This window comes from Ranitomeya imitator, chromosome 5 (genome assembly GCF_032444005.1).
Source record: "Ranitomeya imitator isolate aRanImi1 chromosome 5, aRanImi1.pri, whole genome shotgun sequence".
Classification (NCBI taxonomy): Eukaryota; Metazoa; Chordata; class Amphibia; order Anura; family Dendrobatidae; genus Ranitomeya; species Ranitomeya imitator.
Genome location: NC_091286.1, coordinates 463,632,808 through 463,654,017, shown reverse-complemented (window position 1 = coordinate 463,654,017; position 21,210 = coordinate 463,632,808). Strand labels below are relative to the sequence as shown.

The following is a 21,210-nucleotide window of genomic DNA, read 5'->3' as shown; positions in this document are numbered from 1 at the left end:
GCATACAGAAAATTGTGAGTTTGGGTCAGGAGAACAAGTAGGTCAGTCCAGATCTGGTGGTCTGCTTACAAACTGGCCTCACTCAGCGTCCAGGGTTTCTCACACCCCGAGATCAGCTGCTACCAGCCATGGAAGAGGTGGCTAGCATCACAGCAATGCATGTCAGCTATTCAACCAGTTAAGGCTTGGACTGATGGGGTCTGCCACAGCAACTGACAGAAGTGGTCCTTTACGATATCCATATGTTCCAATAGGACATATAGATCGTCTTGACAAGAATTCCTCATCATTGACACTAATAAAAGTAAATACATTAGCTATTCCCATGTGCCACAAATGTTACATCATTGCTGTAGCCCACCAGAGATCGAAGCAGTGGCGCAGAGACAGTGTAGCCCCAGCAGGAGACCGTGCCTGCTTTGTTTGCCATTTTATACATCAGAAACCTTATGCAAAAATACCAATTTAACATTAGACAACCCCTTTGAGCGCAGCTTCAGAGACAGACGTTACGAATAACTTTACTGCAGTGGCAGATACTTCCTTCTATACTGCGAGTTACAAATGCGTAGTTAATTAAAAAACAGTCATGTTCAGAAGTAAACTTGCTGGATTTACGCTGCCTTCACAGAAAAGGTTCATTTGTTCCTGGAATCTCCTGTTGGTTCAATAAGCAGCTGGCAGCCTCCCGCAGCATGCCAGTGTAAACAAGCTGCCGAGAGCAGAGGACTACGGCAGGGAGAGCCCACTGCAAGGACGCTTTCCACAGTCAAGGGTACAATCAGAACCTGCTCATTATTGGGGGAACACAAAAGGAAGCGATGTGGCCTCCCGGCCAGAAGGACTAGAACTGCGGGGCCACTGCTGACCGCTCATGCCACACAATCCACAGGCGAGCAGGGATGCCAAGGCCTTACTTCAACATGTGCAAATGTAGGACAATATACTGGGAAACCTAGATACAGAGTCTTACATGCTGTGGTGCTTGGAGACTCCTCACACACGGGATTTTGGAAATCGCCTTGCTGTAAGCAGTCATATTCATAGGTTTCCCTTTATATTTGAGGGTATGGGGTCTAGAGACGGCAGCCATAATACAGACAAGATTACATGAACCTTTCCTTATGGAGCAGACCTACCAGTGTCAGTGAGCGGACAACAGTGCCTTTATTGAAAGTTGGAAAATGAGTTACCATATCTATAAAAAATATATATATATTCTACCCACGGCATTCTGTATTTTTACATCTGGCAGGAACATGATATGGTGGACTGACACTTTAGGAGTTTTTATACAGCGTCACGGGCACAGGCCCATACAGTAGAATATACAGTGTGAGGGCACTACGTATGCCGCCACGTGGATTAGCTACAAGTGGCAGCATTCAAATCGAGAAGCAATAGTTTCCAGTGTTCTACTGATCCCAAATTCAGCTTCAGGGGCATTTCACCAGGTTCTTTAGGATATATATTCCAATGGTTATTTTTTTTAGAAACATTTTTCCTGCTGTAATCCAGACGATTTCCAGTGTACTCAGATATGCCATCACAGCCACTGGTATTTTCTAAAAATTTTTTTTTTTTTTTTTAACATATACAAGTTAGAGACAGCTGAGGAGAGCGATTCCTGTATGCAAGCCCAGCATCAGCACCCAGGAAAGTGCCAGGGCCCAGAGCAGGTGGGGACACTGGTGCTATGGGGGCCTCGTGGCAGCGCCCTCGAGTGCCACCTCCCCTTGCTCAGGGCCCCAGTACTTGCAATACTTACCTCTCCCCGCTGCAGCATCTTCCGACTGTGGCATTTCAGGTGAGAAGGCACAATGATGTCACTAGTGTGCTCAGTCTGCCTGAACAGTCACAGTGCAGAGAGCCGGAAGACAGCAACGCTGAGGAGTCCACAGCAGAGCAGAGGTGTGTGGTGTTTTTTTTTTTTTTTTTTTTTTAAATGTATGGAGCATTATATGGGACCCGTCATATACTGTGTGGAGTATTATATGGGGTCCATTATACTGTGTGGAGTATTTTTATGGGGTCCATTATACTATGTGGAGTATTATATGGGGTCCATTATACTGTGTGGAGTACTCTATGAGGTCCATTATACTGTGTGGAGTACTCTATGGGGTCAATTATACTGTGTAGAGTATTCTATTGGGTCAATTATACTGTGTGGAGTATTATATTGGGTCCATTATACTGTGTGGAGTATTATATGGGGTTCATTATACTGTGTGGAGTATTATATGGGGTCCATTATACTGTGTGGAGTATTCTATTGGGTCCATTATACTGTGTGGAGTATTATATGGGGTCCATTATACTGTGTGGAGTATTATATGGGGGTCCATTATACTGTGTGGAGTATTTTATGGGGTCCAATATACTGTGTGGAGTATTATATGGGGTCCATTATACTGTGTGGAGTATTATATGGGGTCCATTATACTGTGTGGAGTATTATATGGGGCTCACTGTATGGAGGAATATATAGGGCTCATTATTCTATATGGAGCACTATGTGGTGCCCATAATACTGTATGGAGGACTATACTGTCCGGTTTCTGACCCATTTTAGAATTTGCAATAGATATCACTCATGTAATGTAAGTAGTAAGTGAATTCTTTGGCATTGTACTATACCTATATTTCTCTGCCATATCTGTGCATCATGAATTGTGGTATGTGTTAAGGGACTCTCAGACGCTTTCGCCTGGAGCAGGCCCTGCTCATATTAGATGCCCTGCCTCATATCAGATGCCTTGTTGAGAATTATCTTTTATCACTTTACATAAATGACCTCTGCCAGGTTCTGGGGAAGATAACTGTCTACATAGCTTATTTCACATGAAGGGTGAGTTACCAGTGTGATGTGTAATGGCCACTCTCCTGATCTCATTGCAGAGCTGTGTATGATTATACCCGACACATCTGCAAGTTCCTCTCAGCTTCCATCTCGCAGGCAGACAGTACAATAGCTTAGAAGCAAAACATGCATTTGCAAGAATACAAAGTGAAATTCTCCTCTTCTGTGTAAGTTACTTGTCTCACACTGGTATGTCCCCTTCATGTAAAATAAGCTCTGGAGGCAGAGTTATCTTCCAGGCAATGTCCTCCCAGAGCCTGGAAGAACTCATTTACATGAAGTGATAACAGATGATTTATCAACAAGACATATATGATGAGGCGTACAGGGACGACTTTTTCCCCTGCAGTCTACAACCTGTGTGCCCATAATAATAATTTAGATAGGCCAAATGTGGTGACAAATTCCCTTTAAGAATGACAGAGCAGCACGAACCATCAGTTACAATCTTGGCAGAAATCTTCCACATGTGGTTATTATAGGACGTACAACATGCAGTATTTTAGGCAAGGTTATAAGAATGCTTCAGAGAATGGTCATCATGAACAAAGGCAAAAATTATTCAGAAAGTGTTACATGTGAATGAAGCCATGCTGAGAAGTGATGTCTACAGAACAGGACCCCACAGCTCAGCAACCAGAAAGAAAGCTGCAAGATTTTGCAATTTCTATACTTTATTAGTTAGCGACATATTAAAAGGGAATTTCTCACTAGGCTTTTGCTACCTCACCTGAGAGCAGGACGTTGGGACAAGACCCCGATTCCATCAACGTGTCACTAATTGGTATATTTGCTGCAATTTTGATAATTTTATTCCTATAGCACCATCATATTCCACAGAACTTTGCATTTAGAGGGGACTTGTACAGACAATGACATTAAAGCATAACAATAATTACCGCACATAAAACAGAAACCAAAAGGAGTGAGGGCCCTCATCGCAAGCTTACAATCTATGAGATCACAGCTTCATCAGCAGGAAACCATCATTAGGGACAAGTAACCTGCTGACAAGTAGTCCTCCATGTTTATGAGCTCCGTAAAAGCCCATCCCCACCGATTGGCAGCTTTCTGCCTATGCAACGTACACAGAAAGCTGTGGTTCCGAGGTGTGGGCAGGGTTATACAGAGCTCAGCATTCAGAGCACTGGTTGATCTGCAGCAGAGAAAACAGCAATTTAAAAAAAATATATAGATATCTATATCAGCCCATTAAGAAACATCACTGGAATCAGGGTCTCCGCCCTTACACCATGCTCATTTGATTTAAGGGTTTTTTTGTTTTGTTTTTTTTTATGATTCATAAAGTCGGGCCCCCTACATACATTTTTCAGTCCTTCCTTTCAGATGGGGTAGCAAAAAACCTGCTGTGGTGTGTTTCAAATGCACAGTATGTCAATTTCTCTTACAGGTATGCAGAATTTTCCCCATCGTCTTACATTAGAACACATTGCGCACATGCGTTTTTAGGGCATTTCTGCACTGGAAAAGCATCAAAAATGCATGAAATCTGCACCCAAGTATAGTAATAAAGATTTGTTAAAGTAAACAAAGCAAGAAGTACCAAAACAAAGCAGCTTTATTAAACACATTACACATCGACAAAAACGCAGTCAAACATGTAAAAAAAAAAAAAAAAAAAAAAAACAGCAATGAAAAAATACAAGTAATGTAATTTAAGTGCAGAATCTCTACTACCTCAACATCTGTCCGGTATTTCATCCTTCTTCTCCGCTAGATTTCTAAAACTTAACATGGGACAAAACAGAATTCATCGTCTTTCCCCAGTCTCACACGACCCCCCCAACGAACCTATCCATTACAGTAAACAGCTGCCCAGACCCACAAGCTCGCTGTCTCGGGGTAATGGTGGACACGGATCTCTCCTTCAAACCGCATATCCAGGCCCTTTACACTTCCGGCCGACTTCAGCTCAAAAATATTTCACGGATCCGTACATTCCTAAACCAAGAATCTGCAAAAACCCTAGTCCTCGCCTCGACTACTGAAACCTCCTGCTCTGTGGCCTCCCCTCGAACACTCCCGCACCCCTCCATATCTATTCTAAACTCTGCTGCCCGACTAATCCACCTGTCCCCCCGCTATTCCCCGGCCTCTCTCCTCTGTCAATCCCTTCACTGGCTCCCTATTAGGCTGCCATCACACTAGCAGTATTTGTAAGCCAAAACCAGGAGTGGAACAATTAGAGGAAAACTATAATAGAAACATATGCACCACTTCTGTATTTATCACCCACTCCTGGTTTTGGCTTACAAATACTGATGTAAAATACTGACCAAATACTGCTAGTGTGACGGCAGCCTAACCCAGAGACTCCAGTACAAAACCCTAACCATGACATACAAAGCCATCCACAACCTGTCTCCCCCATACATCTGTGACGTAGTCTCCCGGTACTCTCCTGCACACAACCTCCGATCCTCACAAGATTTCCTTCTCTACTCCTCTCTTATCTCCTCTTCCCACAATCGCTTACAAGATTTCTCTCGCGCATCCCCCTACTCAGGAACCCTCTACCACAACACATCAGACTCTCGCCTACCATCGAAACCTTCAAAAAGAACCTGAAGACCCACCTCTTCCAACAAGCCTACAACCTGCAGTAACCACCGATCGACCAAACCGCTGCACGACCAGCTCTATCCTCACCTAACCCTTGTAGATTGTGAGCCCTCGCGGGCAGGGTCCTCTCTCCTCCTGTACCAGTCGTGGCTTGTATTGTTTAAGATTATTGTACTTGTTTTTATTATGTATACCCCTCCTCACATGTAAAGCGCCATGGAATACATGGCTCTATAATAATACTTCAAAAACACACCAAAAGCCTTAGGTTATTGTCACACTATTATTTGGTCAACATTTGTAAGTCAAAACGAGGAGTGGAACAATCAGAGGAAAAGTATAACAAACACGTCACCACTTCTGTATTTATCACCGACTCCTGGTTTTGGCTTACAAACACCGATAGTAACTGTAGCCTGAAAGTGTTAACCGCAACACAAATTTACACCATATTAACCTCTCAAGGTCATATTTGTGGATATTCCATCCTTTTGCTGCTGCAAAAAAAAAAAAAAAGGGGGGGGGGCTTTATGGCACTTCTTCCATTTAATGATTATGGAGTCCACTGTGCTCTTAGGAATCATGAGTACTGCAGAAATTCTGTTGTAACCTTGGTCAGATTTGTGTCTTGCCACAATTCTGTCTCTGAGCTCCTTGGCCAGTTCCTTTGACCTCATGATTCTCATTTGGTCTGACATGCACTGTGAGCTGTGAAGCCTTATACAGACAGGTGTGTGCTTTTCTAAATCAATTCATATAAGTTTAACTAAACACAGCTGGACTCTAATGAAGGAGTAGAACCATCTCAAGGAGGATCACAAGGAAATGGACAGCATGTGACTTACATAAGAGTGTGAGCAAAGGGTCTGAATACTTTTGACCATGTGATACTTTAGTTTTCAATGCAAAATATTCTACATTTCTGTTTTTTTTTGTTTGTTTGTTTTTCAGTCAAGATGGGGTGCAGTGTGTATATTAATGTGAAAAAAATTAACTTTGTGTCATTACAGCCATTTGCATACATACACACACACACACGGGCTGTGGAGTAGGGAGTCAGAAATTGAGAAGTCAGCTTTGTCTTACCGACTCCACAGCCCTTATAAATACACACATTCGGTATTTTCTTGATTTTAATGGGGAGGGGTGATAACTTGCATTTTTCCATGATTAAAAACGGTTCTTTACTGCATTCTGTAGTGCTTTAGGGGCCTTGAACCTTCAATTGCTTATGTCCAAAACAGAAAAAAAAGGCAAAAAAAGCACAACCGCACAGCTGCAACCGGATCAGAGACTGACTGCGGTCAGTCCAATTATAAACAGGAGCCTGATGTCACGGTAGAGGTGCTCGTATGAAAAAAGTATACGATCAAGAAATGTAAAGAGCGGTATGGCAACACTCACCGGTCCAGGTGTGGTTCAAATTCTTTATTGAAGCATTAAAACAATGGAAGCGCTGACGTAGGCGCGAAACGGCCGTCGTCACATCCTGCTCACCTCCTTTCCTGTTTCACCATCCCGGGCCGTGAACGAGACTGCTTTGTTTTAATGCTTCAATAAAGAATTTGAACCACACCTGGACCGGTGAGTGTTGCCGTAGCGCTCTTTACATTTCTTCTTCAATTGCTTATACTATATACTGCAGCACTGTCACATGCAACCCACCAACCCCAGGTTTGCATGCATTAAATGCAACAGTCAGCAACAGCAGTCTGTACCAAGGAAACAGTGCTAAAAATGAACAGTAGCCACAAGACATCTCCAGATACTCACACGAGAATTGCCCCTTTGATAAAGACTAAGAAAATTAGCACAAAAGTAAAAAAGCCCCATCTCAAACTTTTAATGAGTTTCCACAGGAAAAGTAGCTATAGCCTCCCTTACCGACAGAAACCCATTTTTAAGTGCTGACTTCTCACTTTATGTGGTGATAACTTTGAAAAATATTCAGAATTGCCGAGATTGGAAGCAGCTTTCCAATTTTTTACTATTTACTCTTTTTTTTTTTTTTGTAAAGATCCATTAGCACAAGATCTGGAATTCAGCTTTTTGGAGCAGGCGTCCAAAAGGTAACTTTTGTGATCACTAGCATACACTGGTCTTCTGCCAGTCAGAAGAGATGCTTGAAGCTGGATGTGATGGTTGGTGGGATTGTCTAATGCGAGAAAACTGAAGGTGGGAACCTCGGTGTGATTTCTATGGGGAAGCTTTGGCTGTCATTTGTGATGAGCAAATTTACTCGTTGCTCGGGTGATCTCCGAGTATTTGTGACTGCTCGGAGATTTAGTTTTTGTTGACTCAGCTGAATGATTTACAGCTATTAGCCAGCCTGATACATGTGGGGGTTGCCTGGTTGCTAGGGAATCACCACATGTAATCAAGCTGTCTAGTAGTCGCAAATCATCTAGCTGCGGCAAGGAAAACTAAATCTCCGAACACTAACAAATACTCGAGAGACCACCCGAGCGGGCTCGGGAAAACCCAATCAACGAGGATATTCACTCATCATTAGCTGTCATTATACCAGTAATGGGGTCTCTGTGTGTCACTAGAGTCCGGAAGAGGGAGAGTAGGAAACGAATGTCACTAGTCAGGGGGCTCTGGGGTTCCTGGAAATTGGACGAAACACTTTAACAGAACTGAATGTGACTCGGGGTAGGAAAGTTTAGGGACCACTGCGCTAAACAAAACAAAAATAAAAAATCCACACAACCCCTTCACCTCCGAACCGGTTTTCACCTTTTATAATCAGGTCAAATTTTACAATTCTGGCCAGTGTCACTTTATGTGGTAATAACTCCTAATATTTAAGTAGGATAAGGCTGCTTTCACACATCCGGTTTTTGGTTTCAGGCTAAATCCGGCAAATTTGCAAAAAAATGGATCCGGTGTAAATTGTGAAAAACTGATGCACTGGATCCGTTTTTTAGCTGGATCCGGCTCTCTGTACTGCGCATGGGTGAGAGAGAGATCCCATGCCAGAAACAAAAACAAAGCTTCTGGGCATGCTCAATGTATAAAAAACGGATTCAGTCGCTGGATACGTTCATTCACACATCCGTTCCATCCGCCGGATTGTGCCTGAAGGACATGCGTTTCATCCGTTTTGTGCCGGATCCGTCCCTTCAGGCTTTTTTGCCGGACACAAAAAACGTTGCAGGAGACGTTTTTTGTGTCCGGCAAAAAAGCCTGAAGGGACGGATCCGGCACAAAACGGATGAAACGCATGTCCTTCAGGCACAATCCGGCGCTAATAGAACTGTATGGGGAAAAAACGGATCCGGATTGTGCCTGAAACTGCCGGATTGTGCCTGAAAGAAAAAACCTGATGTGTGAAAGCAGCCTAAGTTGAAGCTTTCCAGAGTTATGTCACACAAAACAGTTAAATAACATATCCCATGTCTACTTCACAACAGCACAATCTTTTAAACTTTTTTTTGTTACAAAGGTATAAGGGTTAAAAGTTGACCAGCGGATTTCTAATTTTTCCAACAAAATTTTACAGTTTTTTTTTTTTTTTTTTAAAGTGACCACATCACATTTGAAGTGACTGAGGGGTCTATATGACAGAAAATACCCAAAAGTGACACCATTCTAAAAACTGCACCCCTCAAGGTGCTCAAACACACAATCAAGAAGTTTATTAACCCTTTAGGTGTTTCACAGGAATTTTTAGAATATATAACGGGAAAAAATATAGTTCTTACCGATAACGGTATTTCTCTGAGCCCATGACGGCACCACGGAGAGAGGGGATCCGCCCACCAAGGACAGGAAACCTACGGATAAAAAGGCGGTACCACTCTCCTGCATCAGTTGTTTTACATAGAGAACGATGGGAGACTACTAAAACATTTGTAAATTTTAACTGTTTATCATAACGAGATACCGCGTGTTTAAAGACTATAAATAGACTATGGCACTAATTTGATGTGCGCACCCATAAGTGAAGGGAGGGAATGTACGGGTGCCGTCATGGGCTCAGAGAAATACCGTTATCGGTAAGAACTATATTTTTCTCTGATCGCCCATGACGGCACCACGGAGAGAATTGCATAGATAGTACATTCAGGGAGGGACCACCGCCTCCAGAACCCTTTTACCGAAAGTAAGGTCTGAAGAGGAGATTAGGTCCAATCTATAGTGCCTATAGAATGTGGATGGTGAAGACCAGGTAGCAGCTCTACATATCTGGTCTATAGAAGCTCCGGCTTTCTCCGCCCAGGAAGTTGCCACTGCCCTTGTTGAGTGAGCCTTAACCTCCCCTGGAACGGACATCCCACTTGCCGAGTATGAGAGACTGATGGCGTCCGTGATCCATCTTGCTATGGTGGCTTTGGATGCTTTTTTCCCCTTCCGGGGACCCTGGAAACACACAAACAGAGAGGGATCCTCCCTACTCTCTCTAGTGGCTTCTATGTAATGTAAGAGACACCTTTTTACATCTAGTGTATGTAAGGTTTGTTCCTCCTTATTTTTAGGGTTGGGACAGAAGGAGGGGAGAGATATCTCTTGGGACCTGTGAAATTTTGAAGCCACTTTCGGTAGATATGCTGGGTCTATTTTTAAAATGACTCTATCCTCTAGAAATTGTGTGTAGGGAGGATTAGCTGAGAGAGCCTGTAAGTCGCTAACCCTACGGGCAGAAGTGAGGGCGACTAACAGAGCAGTTTTTAGAGATAAATTTTTCAGTGAAGCTTCGCGTAATGGTTCAAATGGAGTACTAGTCAGGGCTTTAAGGACCAAGTTTAAGTCCCATTGAGGAACAACTTTTACTGGAAGAGGCCTCGATCTTCCTGCTGCCCTGATAAATCTAGAGACCCATCTGTTTGAAGCCAAGTCAAAATTGAATAGGGCTCCCAAAGCTGCCACATGAACTTTTAGGGTACTAGTGGCCAACCCCATCTCCAACCCATTTTGTAGGAATTCTAGTATGGAAGTAAGGGGAATTTCTTTCCCTATTCTTACACCTGAAGAAGACAGAAATTTTTTCCATACCTTGCCGTATTGTTTTGTTGTAACCGGCTTCCTACTTTGTAACAGGGTTGAGATTAGCCCCGGAGAGAACCCTCTGCTCTCTAATAATTTCCTTTCAAGAGCCAAGCTGTCAAGTGCAAGTTCTTGACTCGAGGGTGACAGACTGGGCCCTGCGACAATAGATCCTGAAGGTCTGGTAATACCCAAGGGTCGGATATTGACATCTTCCTCATCCATGAGAACCAAGGTCTCTTCGGCCAGAACGGGGCAATTAGGATGACCAGCGCCCCGTCCTCCCGAATCTTCCTCAGCACTGCTGGAATCAGAATAAGAGGAGGGAAGGCATAGACAAGATGGTGACCCCAAGATATCAGGAAAGCGTCCACCGCTACTGGGTTCCCCAGAGGAGATAGGGAGCAAAAGGAGGCTACTTTTTTGTTTAGATGGCTCGCAAAGAGATCTATTTTGGGAACACCCCATCTTTCTGTGATCTGGGTGAATATTGACCGATTTAGTTCCCATTCCCCCTGTTTTAGGCTGGACCGGCTGAGGAAGTCTGCTTTGTAATTGTCTACTCCCTTTATGTGTAGGCTTGTTAGGGATAAGAGATTGCTCTCGGCTATTTGCAGGATTGAGTCGGTCACTTCCATTAGATTTTTGGAACGGGTACCCCCCTGGTGATTTAGGTAAGATACTACCACCCGGTTGTCCGACATTACTCTTACATGGTGAGAGTGAAGGACCCCCAAGAATTCTTGAAGGCCAAATTTTACTGCAAGGAGTTCCTTCATGTTGGAGGATTTGTTTACCAGAGATGGAGACCAAATGCCCTGGGCTACTAGGTCGCCCAGATGGGCCCCCCACCCTGAAGGGCTTGCGTCTGTAGTCAGGACTTTCGAGACCTGAATTACCCATGGGACTCCCTGGGAAAGATTTTCCTGCGATTTCCACCATGTTAGAGAGTGATTGGTGCGAGGAGATAGAGTCAACTGCCCGTCTAAATGCCCTCCTAGATGGATTTGCTCCGATAATATCTGCCATTGAAGGACTCTCGAATGTAATTGGGCCCACTGGACCGCTGGAATACAAGAGGTCATGGAGCCTAAGAGGGACATGGCCTGACGGAGTGTTATGGAGGGGAGAGATTGGGTTCTTGATACTAAACTTTTTAGTTTTTGTATCTTGTTCTCTGGGAGCCGACACTCCATCTTTTTGGAGTCTAGAGTGAGACCTAGGTACTCCTGGACCTGAGAAGGCATTAGTCTGGACTTCCCTACGTTTATTAGCCAGCCCAATTTCTTTAAAGAATGCATCACTATTGCCAGTTGATCCTCGCAATGTTGCGGGGAGGAGCCTATCACCAAGAAATCGTCCAGATATGGAACGATTAGGGTATTTTCTTCCCTGAGGCCTCTGCTATCAGCTTTGTGAAAACCCTCGGGGCTATGGCAAGGCCAAATGGTAGAGCTGAAAATTGGAAGTGATTTAGGACTCCCCTGATGTGAACTGCCATCCTGAGGAACCTCTGGTGATCCTTGTGTATTGGGACGTGATAATATGCGTCCTTTAGGTCCAGGACCACCATGAAGCATTGGGGAAACAACATTTTGATAGATGATTTTATCGTTTCCATCTTGAATGCTTGAACGTCCAAGTAATCGTTTAGTTTTTTTAGATTTATAATGGTCCTGAAGGAACCGTCTGGTTTCTTCCTCAGGAATAGAGGGGAATAGTACCCTTGCCCTCTTTCTTGTGGGGGAACCTCCAGGAGTACTCCCTTTTTTACTAGCCCGATGACCTCGTTTTCCAGTGCCAGCTGTTCTTCTGCCGAAGATCTTATAGATGTCATCGTAAAAGAGGGACGGGGCCATTTTTTGAATGTCAGCCTCAGACCTGATTCTATGATGTTTAGAATCCATTGACTGGAGGTAATCTTTTTCCAGGCTGGGAGAAAGAGAGATAATCTCCCTCCCACCTGGGGCGAACCTTCATTGAGAAGGCTTCTTGGTATCGCTGGGGTTTTTGTTAAAGATGAACCCCTTGTTCTTGTTCCTCTTATCCTCCCACTTTCCCTGGCCTCTCCCAGGGTTCTTACGGAAAAACCTCTTGTTTCGAAAGGGCTTCCTGTAAGAGGGGAGACCTAGAGAGGGAAAGGACTTTTTCTTGTCCCCTGCTTTTTCCAAGATATCATCTAATGTGGAACCGAACAAAAACTCCCCTTCGCAGGGGATAGTACACAATTTTGTTTTTGTTTGTAGATCGCCAGGCCAATTCTTAAGCCAGAGGGCACGCCTGGCCGCATTAGCAAATACTGCCGACCTGGCAGCTAATCTTATAGAGTCTGCCGAGGCGTCAGCCAGAAAGGCCGCAGCTCCCCTTATTACGGGTAATGTCTTCAGCATCAAGTCTCGGGAAGTTTTCCCCTTTAATTGACCCTCTAGTTGATTCAACCAGATCATTAGGGAGCGAGATGTGCATGCTGCTGCCACTGCCGGTTTCAGGCCTCCTCCCGCTGACTCCCAAGAGCCCTTGAGGAAGGCATCCGCCTTCTTGTCCATAGGGTCTTTTAGGACCCCCATGTCCTCAAACGGGAGAGCGAATTTCTTTGATGCTTTCGCTATTGCTACATCTAATTTGGGGGCTTTTTCCCAAAAGGAGCAGGATTCATCCTCAAAGGGGTATTTCCTTTTGGGAGTTAGGAGAGTCTTTTTCATGGGTTTTTTCCATTCCTTTTTGATTAGCGCTGCAATTGTTTCATTAAGCGGAAAAGCTCTCCTCTTTTTTTGTTCTAAGCCCCCAAACATAATGTCTTGTGCTGATTTTTTAGGGTGGGAGTCTACTAACCCCATAGTACTCCTCACTGCCTTTATGAGGCCATCAGTGTCCTCTAATGGGAAACAATTGTGACCTCCTGAGGAAGAAGTGGATGACGAAGACGCGGAGGAGGAGTCGGAGGATTCCGAACTCGCACTATCGCTGTCAGATTTAGAGACTGGGGACGGGGACCTGTGTCTGGTCCTTCTCCGTTTTCTTCCCCTTTTAAGGGATTTAAAGGTGTCTTCCACCTGCTCTTTAATCAGGTTTTTAAGATCTGTTGCAAACCCGGGCAGGCTTTCTGATACCGTCTGCTGTATGCAGGAATTACATAGCTGCTTCTCCCAGGCGAGTGGAAGATCCTCTTTACAGATGGCACAGACCTTGTGCTTGGTTTTACCTACGCTTTTCCTTCCCTAAAAGAGACAAATAATAATCTTACTGTCTCTAACTTTCACGAAGATCAACTTACCACCTCCAGGACCCATAAATACCGGTTGGGAATTCTCAGCCTCTGGCTTTTTCCCCGACGCCGTGCTGGACTCCTTGCTGTGTTGAGACCTTTGGCGTTCTTTGCTGGTGTCCTGGTAACCTTTCTGCTGCCGCCTTTTTTGCTGCTGCGGCGATGCTATAGGTGGAGGTGATTCAGGCAAGGGAGATGCCGGGTCGCTCATACTGCTGCTGCTGGTCTGCGCAAAACAACACTTGCTACGCTGGCGCTGACACGACTGCTCCTGAGGCTCCTGCCAATATACTGCAGAGCCACTGGGGGGAAGTAAATCCTCCCATTTAAACTTTCCCGCTGCTCCTCTTTTTTTTTTTTTTTTTTCTACTTCCCGGCGCCTGCGCAGTAGCGCCCGGCCGGCACGAGGAGCGCTGAAACGCTGGCGCCTGCGCAGACGCTCCTGCGTCTTGTAGAACGCCTAAGCGTCATGTCGGGATCTATGGAGCGTCCAGCTACAGCGAGGAGCGCCGACGCCTGCGCAATCGCTTCCGCGGCGCCCCGGCGTCTCGCGAGACCAGCGCAGTTCCGGGCATGCGCCGACTTTCCAAGATGGCGCCCGGAGTACAGATATGGCGCTGCTGACCGGCACCCCCGGTCCTATGCAGACCCTTATTGCGCGGCTCTGCAAGCCCGATGGCGTTGCAGTGTGCAGGCTGACGCGAGCTAGGGGAGGGCCACGCCGCACCTCCCGCAACCACAGAGGGACCCCCCTGGATGTTGCCGCTGCTGCATCTTACCTGAGGAGGTGACCGCGAACTCCTTGTCACCTCCTCCACGCACCCTTGAGGCCCACTAGCCCCCAGCGGTGGTGCCTCGGGTCACCACCCCAGCCGAGGCAGAGGGACCCCAGCTGCCTGAATCGGACTGGTTGGCCCCGGAATTCCAACGCTGACTGGTAAGTCCGTAAGTCTCCCATCAAGGACAGGAAACCAACTGATGCAGGAGAGTGGTACCGCCTTTTTATCCGTAGGTTTCCTGTCCTTGGTGGGCGGATCCCCTCTCTCCGTGGTGCCGTCATGGGCGATCAGAGAAAAAAAAGTGAACATTTAACTTAGTCATAAAAATGTTGCTTTAGACCCAAACTTTTATTTTGTATGATAACGGGTAAAAATGGACCCCAAAATATGTTGTGCAATTTATCATGAGCGTGCAGATACCCAATACGTGGGGGAAAACAACAGGCACACAGCAGGGCTCAGAAGGGAAGGAGCACCATTTGACTTTTTGAATATAAGATTTGCTGGAATAATTAGCAGATGCCATGTTACATTTGGAGAGCCCCTGAGGTGCCTAAACAGTGGAAAATCGCCCACAAGTGACACCATTTTTTAAGCTAGACCCCTTAAAGGGAATCTGTCACCTAATATTTCACATATAAGATGTGGCCACCACCATTAGGGACTTATTTACAGCATTCTTCTATATTCCCCTCTTCTCACAAATCACATACAAGATTTCTCCCATGTCCTCCCCCCATACTCGAACTTTCTAACACAACATAGACTCTTGCCTACCGTGGAAACCTTCAAAAAGAACCTGAAGACCCACCTCTTCCGACAAGCCTACAACCTGCAGTAACCACCTATCGACCAAACCGCTGCACAACCAGCTCTACCCTCACCTACTGTATTCTCACCCATCCCTTGTAGATTGTGAGCGCTAGCGGGCAGGGTCCTCTCTCCTCCTGTACCAGTCGTGACCTGTATTGAATAAGATTATACTGTTCTTTGTTTTTTTATTATGTATTCCCCTCACATTTAAATCACTATGGAATAAATGGTGTAATATTATTATTAATTATTATTATTATTATTATTTCTGTAGATAAGCCCCGGACGTAACCTGAAAGATCAGAAAAAACAAGCTACATTATACTCACCCAGGTGCGGTCCCGGTTCGGGTCCGATGGGTCTCCCATCTTCATATGATGTCATCTTCCTTGCTTCTGTCGCGACTCCTGCACAGGCTTACTGATTTGCCCTGTTGAGGGCAGAGTAAAGTCCTGCAGTGCGCAGGCGCTGGGCCGCTCTGACCTTTCCTCCTGTGCACTGCAGTACTTTGCTCTGCCCTCAACAGGGCATAGAATTACACCTGCACAGGAGCCGCGACAGAAGGAAGAGGATGTCATCACATGAAGATGGGAGGCACCGGATCTGGACCCGCGACGCCCATCGGACCCAGACCGCCCCACCGGTGAGTATAATATAACCTGTTTTTCATATCTTTCAGGTCACATTGGGGCCTTATCTACGACATTACAGAATGCTGTAGATAAGCCCCTAATCGCAGTGACTGCATCTTATGTGTGAAAAATTAGGCAACAGATGCCCTTTAACCCCTTTATGACCCAGCCTATTTTGACCTTAATGACCTGGCCGTTTTTTTTGCAATTCTGACCAGTGTCCTTTTATGAGGTAATAACTCGGGAACGCTTACATGGATCGTAATGGTTCTGAGATTGTTTTTTCGTGACATAGCGGGCTTCATGCTAGTGGTAAATTTAGCTCAATAATTTTTGCGTTTATTTGTGAAAAAAATGGAAATTTGGCTAAAATTTTGAAAATTTCGCAACTTTCAAATTTTGAATTTGTATTCTGTTAAACCAGAGAGTTGTGTGACACAAAATAGTTAATAAATAACATTTCCCACATGTATACTTTACATCAGCACAATTTTGGAAACAAAATTTTTTTTGCTAGGAAGTTGTAAGGGTTAAAATTTGACCAGCGATTTCTCATTTTTACAACGAAATTTACAAAACCTTTTTTTTTTTTTAGGGACCACCTCACATTTGAAGTCAGTTTGAGGGGTCTGTATGGCTGAAAATACCAAAAAGTGACACCATTCTAAAAACTGCACCCCTCAAGGTGCTCAAAACCACATTCAAGAAGTTTATTAACCCTTCAGGTGCTTCACAGCAGCAGAAGCAACATGGAAGGAAAAAATGAACATTTAACTTTTTAGTCACAAAAATGATCTTTTAGCAACAATTTTTTTATTTTCCCAAGGGTAAAAAGAGAAACTGGACCACGAAAGTTATTGTACAATTTGTCCTGAGTACACCGATACCTCATATGTTGGGGGGGGGGGGGGGGACTACTGTCTGGGCGCACAACAGGGCTCTGAAGGGAAGGAGCGCCATTTGACTTTTTCAATGAAAAATTGGCTCCAATCTTTAGCGGACACCATGTTGCGTTTGGAGAGCTCCAGTGTGCCTAAACATTGGAGCTTGGAGCTCCCCCACATGTGACCCAATTTTGGAAACTAGACCTCCCATGGAACTAATCTAGATGTGCGGTGACCACTTTAAACCCTCAAGTGCTTCATAGAAGTTTATAACGCAGAGCCTTGAAAATAAAAAATCATTTTTCTTTCCTCAAAAATTTTTTATTTTCACAAGAGTAACAGGAGAAATTGGACCCCAAAAGTTATTGTCCAGTTTGTCCTGAGTACGCTGATACCCCATGTGTGGGGATAAACCACTGTTTGGGCACACGTCGGGGCTCAGAAGGGAAGTAGTGACTTTTGGAATGCAGAATTTGATGGAATGGTCTGCGGGCATCACGTTGCGTTTGCAGAGGCCCTGATGTGCCTAAACAGTAGAAACCCCCCACAAGTGACCCTATTTTGGAAACTAGACCCCCCCAAGGAACTTATCTAGATATGTGGTGAGCACTTTGAACCCCCAAGTGCTTCACAGAAGTTTACAACGCAGAGCCGTGAAAATAAAAAATCATTTTTCTTTCCTCAAAAATGATGTTTTAGCAAGCAATTTTTTATTTTCACAAGGGTAACAGGAGAAATTGGACCCCAATAGTTGTTGCCCAGTTTGTCCTGAGTACACCGATACCCCATATGTGGGTGTAAACCAGGGGTGTCAAACTGCATTCCTCGAGGGCTGCAAACAGGTCATGTTTTCAGGATTTCCTTGCATTGCACAGGTGATTTAACCCCTTAATGACCGCCAATACGTCTTTTAACTGACCTGAGATATAAGAGACTAGCATCCCCATACAGGTGACAATGCAGTAGCTGTCGGCTGTACACTATAGCTGACAACTTGCTGCATCAGCCACAATCAGTGTTTGCACCGTCCAACTCTGTTTAACCCCTTAGATGCTGCCGTCAATAGTGACTACATCATTATAAATGGTTAACAGAGTGTGGGGGCTTCCTATTTAACCAAATTGGTGCCCTCAGATCTTGATTTTGTGGTCCTGATGTTTGCGATGGCAATTCATGACCAAATAGCGGCCTTAGAGTCTGACGGCTGTAGTAATCTGTTCAGAAGTTAGCGACATTTAGGTGGTAAAAATGCACATTTTCATTCCTATCATGCCACTTTGCATTAATTCCTGTAAAGCACCTAAAGGGTTAATAAACTACCTGACAGCAGTTTTCAATATGTCAGGGGGTGCTGTTTTTAAAATGGTATCACGTTTGGGGGTTTCCCAATATATGAGACCCCTAAAGTCAATTCAAACATGGATAAGTCCCTAAAAAAATAAATTTTGTAAATTTCCTTGAAAAAATGAAAAATTGCTGCTACATTTTTAATCCTCCTAAAATGCTAACAAAATAAAATAACATTTTACAAATGGTGCTGATATAAAGCAGACATGTGGGAAATGTTATTTATTAATGGTTTGCTGTGGTATGACCATCTGGATTAAAGGGATAATCATTCAAAGTTTGAAAATTGCTAATTTTTTAACATTTTTCTCAAATTTTTGATATTTTTTATAAATAAACACAAGATATTGACCTAAATTTACAATTATCATAAAGTATAATATGTCAGGAAAAAACAATCTCAAAATCACTGGGATTTGTTGAAGCGTTGCAGAGTTATTACCACATAAAGTGACACTGGTCAGATTTCAAAAATTTGGCTCCGTCACTAAGGGGTTAATCACCTGCAGAGATTACAGTCATGAATATGCAGCTCCACCTCCCATAGGGGTGGAGCCGCATATTCATCACTGTAATGGGCGGCCCCACATGACCGCTCATACAGGAGAAGGTGCGGCCAGGAGAGGACGCTGCGAGGGAGCCGGGTGAGTATTTCATTAACAGCAGGGGGCGCACAGGGGGTGGGGACAGGGATCTTTATTTTAAACCCGAAAAAAAAAAAAAGAAAAAAAAAAAGGATTTTTCATATCTTCTTTTCAGCAAACGCTGCTGGAGAGAAGATATGTATGGCGGCTTCAGCACCAGATGCAGGGGACAGCGCTTATCTCTAGCGCTGTCTCCTGCACGCTCCGTGTGGTACCCAGTGGGCACACGGGCGGCACATGTGTGCCACATAAACGCACAGACACACGGACACTGATAATTCCGGTTGAAGCCAGTGCTTGGCTGAAGTAGTCACATGTGGTATATAACAAATTACAGGTAAACAGAAGACCACACAAACAATGATTGTGAAGAAGCAGAATATACATTATGGACAAACCTTCTGGTTTGAGAAATGCTAAAAAAAAATCAAGTGGCAAAGGCTCTTTGAAGGCCATTTCTAAACTAAATTTCCCATAAGAGGAAAAACCTTATCACTTCAACACAAACAAAACCAGCATATATAGCACTCACTTCACGGTAACAGGAAGAAAATAACATTTCCATATGATATGGACTCATAGTGCGCTCCAGTTTGTAATAACAGAATGAAATATAAGATAGTTATTACCTCATGCAACGGTCTGAAACAAGCGCCAGTGTAAAAACAAGAGCAGGCCACGATACCTGTCAAAACAGAACGGGAAGATGAACTTTTAGAAATATACTGTCATTCAAGGCGTATTCCTCATAACGTTATTGCCAAGATATGCAATAACTTGATGAATGTTGGTGGTGCAACATCTGAAACGACCAAGGATTCCCTAAGCTTTCCATGCACAGCAGTGCTCCTCGCCGGAAGGACCTGTATAGGATGGCAGTGGGGCCCTTGAACAGGGTTATGCTGCTTTTGCCTGAATAGCCGGCTGGTGAATCGCTGTCGGAGAAAGTATAAACAAGCCCAATCTTTTTTAGGTTTGATGGTGGTCCAGACATCGGACCCCAACTATTCACATAATCATGGCAACTCCTAAAATAAATAAGTTGGGTACAATTTTACAATCAGGATGTGCTGTAAATGTTTACATAAGAATCTGGGAAAGTTATGAAATGTCCTATAAATGTCTGTTTTGTTCCTGATCTAAGGATCTCGGCTTTTATTGGAGATGAATCTGTGCTGCACTTTATGCACATGCTCAGAAGTGCTGTGTTTTGGAGTTGGAGATTTGGCTTACCGAATCAACAGCTCTGTTTCTTTTTTTTTGCCGTTTTTTTATTTTTATTATTTAACCTCTCTTTTGGCCAAATTTCAGGAATCTAAATATTTTGCACCAAATAAGTTATTTTTTTCTTAAGTCCAAATGTGTATTACCAGAGTTTTCATTGGGGACGTGTTCTTCATCCCCCTGTATGATGTTATCCAATCGTAATCAGTATATTGCAGCTGGGTATAAAATCCAAAAAAGATAATAAATAGCAATTGGATAAAACGTAACCTTTATTAGGTCTAAATGTAAAAACTATGAACAAAACAAAAACAAACCAACAAGGAAAAGAAACCCTTGTGCCAGTGTGACCCTTACCAACACAGAATGGGGAAAAAAAGTAAACAAAAACACAAAAAATGTTGACAGTGCCATAGACACCTATGCTACAGGTCTTACACTCCCCTGATGAGTCCAAATGGACGAAACGCGTCCGGAGACGCCACTATCTAGTAGAGGCAGTCTCGCCCTTTGAGAGACAGGACTATGCTCTCCAACACTCCATTACGATGACTGTTAGTTACGTTGGACGAGCCTGTTACCAGTTTTCTAGAGAGTATTGTTGAATTCCTCCATGTTGTGTCTGCAGCTCCCAAACATCTATGTCTAGCTGAGAAGACAAACAAGTCTATGCTTTAAAGAAGACTCTTCAAGTTTTACACTGACTACATCCTAAGAGAGGTTGGAGCACAGAGATTGCCTAATTTTAACATCTACAGGTCTTTGAAACAGTATTTATTCCATGTGAACCTTTCCACATGCATGTATAAGAAGTCCTGTTTGTAGGTGACACAGCATGTGGAAGGAGGTGCTCTGCTCAGGCAGATGTGTGGCACTGAAGACACAAAAGAGAATAGTAAAACCAAAAACACTCAGTTTGAAAAAATGTTGCAGTAATCCGCAAGTGCTAGTAAAAGATGTAAAAAAAACAGGGTATTTGGTTGATACGTTTTTTGCAAAAAAAGTATACTAAGCTGCTCTACCAAACTTCACGGTATACCCTTATCAGAGCAGTCCTAACTAATGTATGCAATCCCTATCTGATGTATTTAAAAACCTGATCATCTGTATATAACCTGTGTGAACAGGGTTCAGAGAGGAAAAAATCCATGTGTGCATACAGGGTAGAACAGCTTTTGTGCAGATAG

At 44.0% G+C, this 21,210-nt stretch overlaps 1 protein-coding gene across 4 annotated transcripts in view; it reads right to left on the bottom strand.

The window, feature by feature from the left end:
- The window catches only part of TBL1XR1 (TBL1X/Y related 1), a 284,264-nt gene that overhangs the window by 115,075 nt on the left and 147,979 nt on the right, over window positions 1-21,210 (bottom strand). For 3 of the 4 annotated variants that reach the window (XM_069727286.1, XM_069727287.1, XM_069727288.1), the window contains exon 2: window positions 19,429-19,484. The exons of the other annotated variant lie outside the window; for it this stretch is intronic. The gene's annotated coding sequence lies outside the window, so the exon portion shown is untranslated. The remainder of the gene's footprint in view (window positions 1-19,428; window positions 19,485-21,210) is intronic. 4 annotated transcript variants of the gene reach the window in all.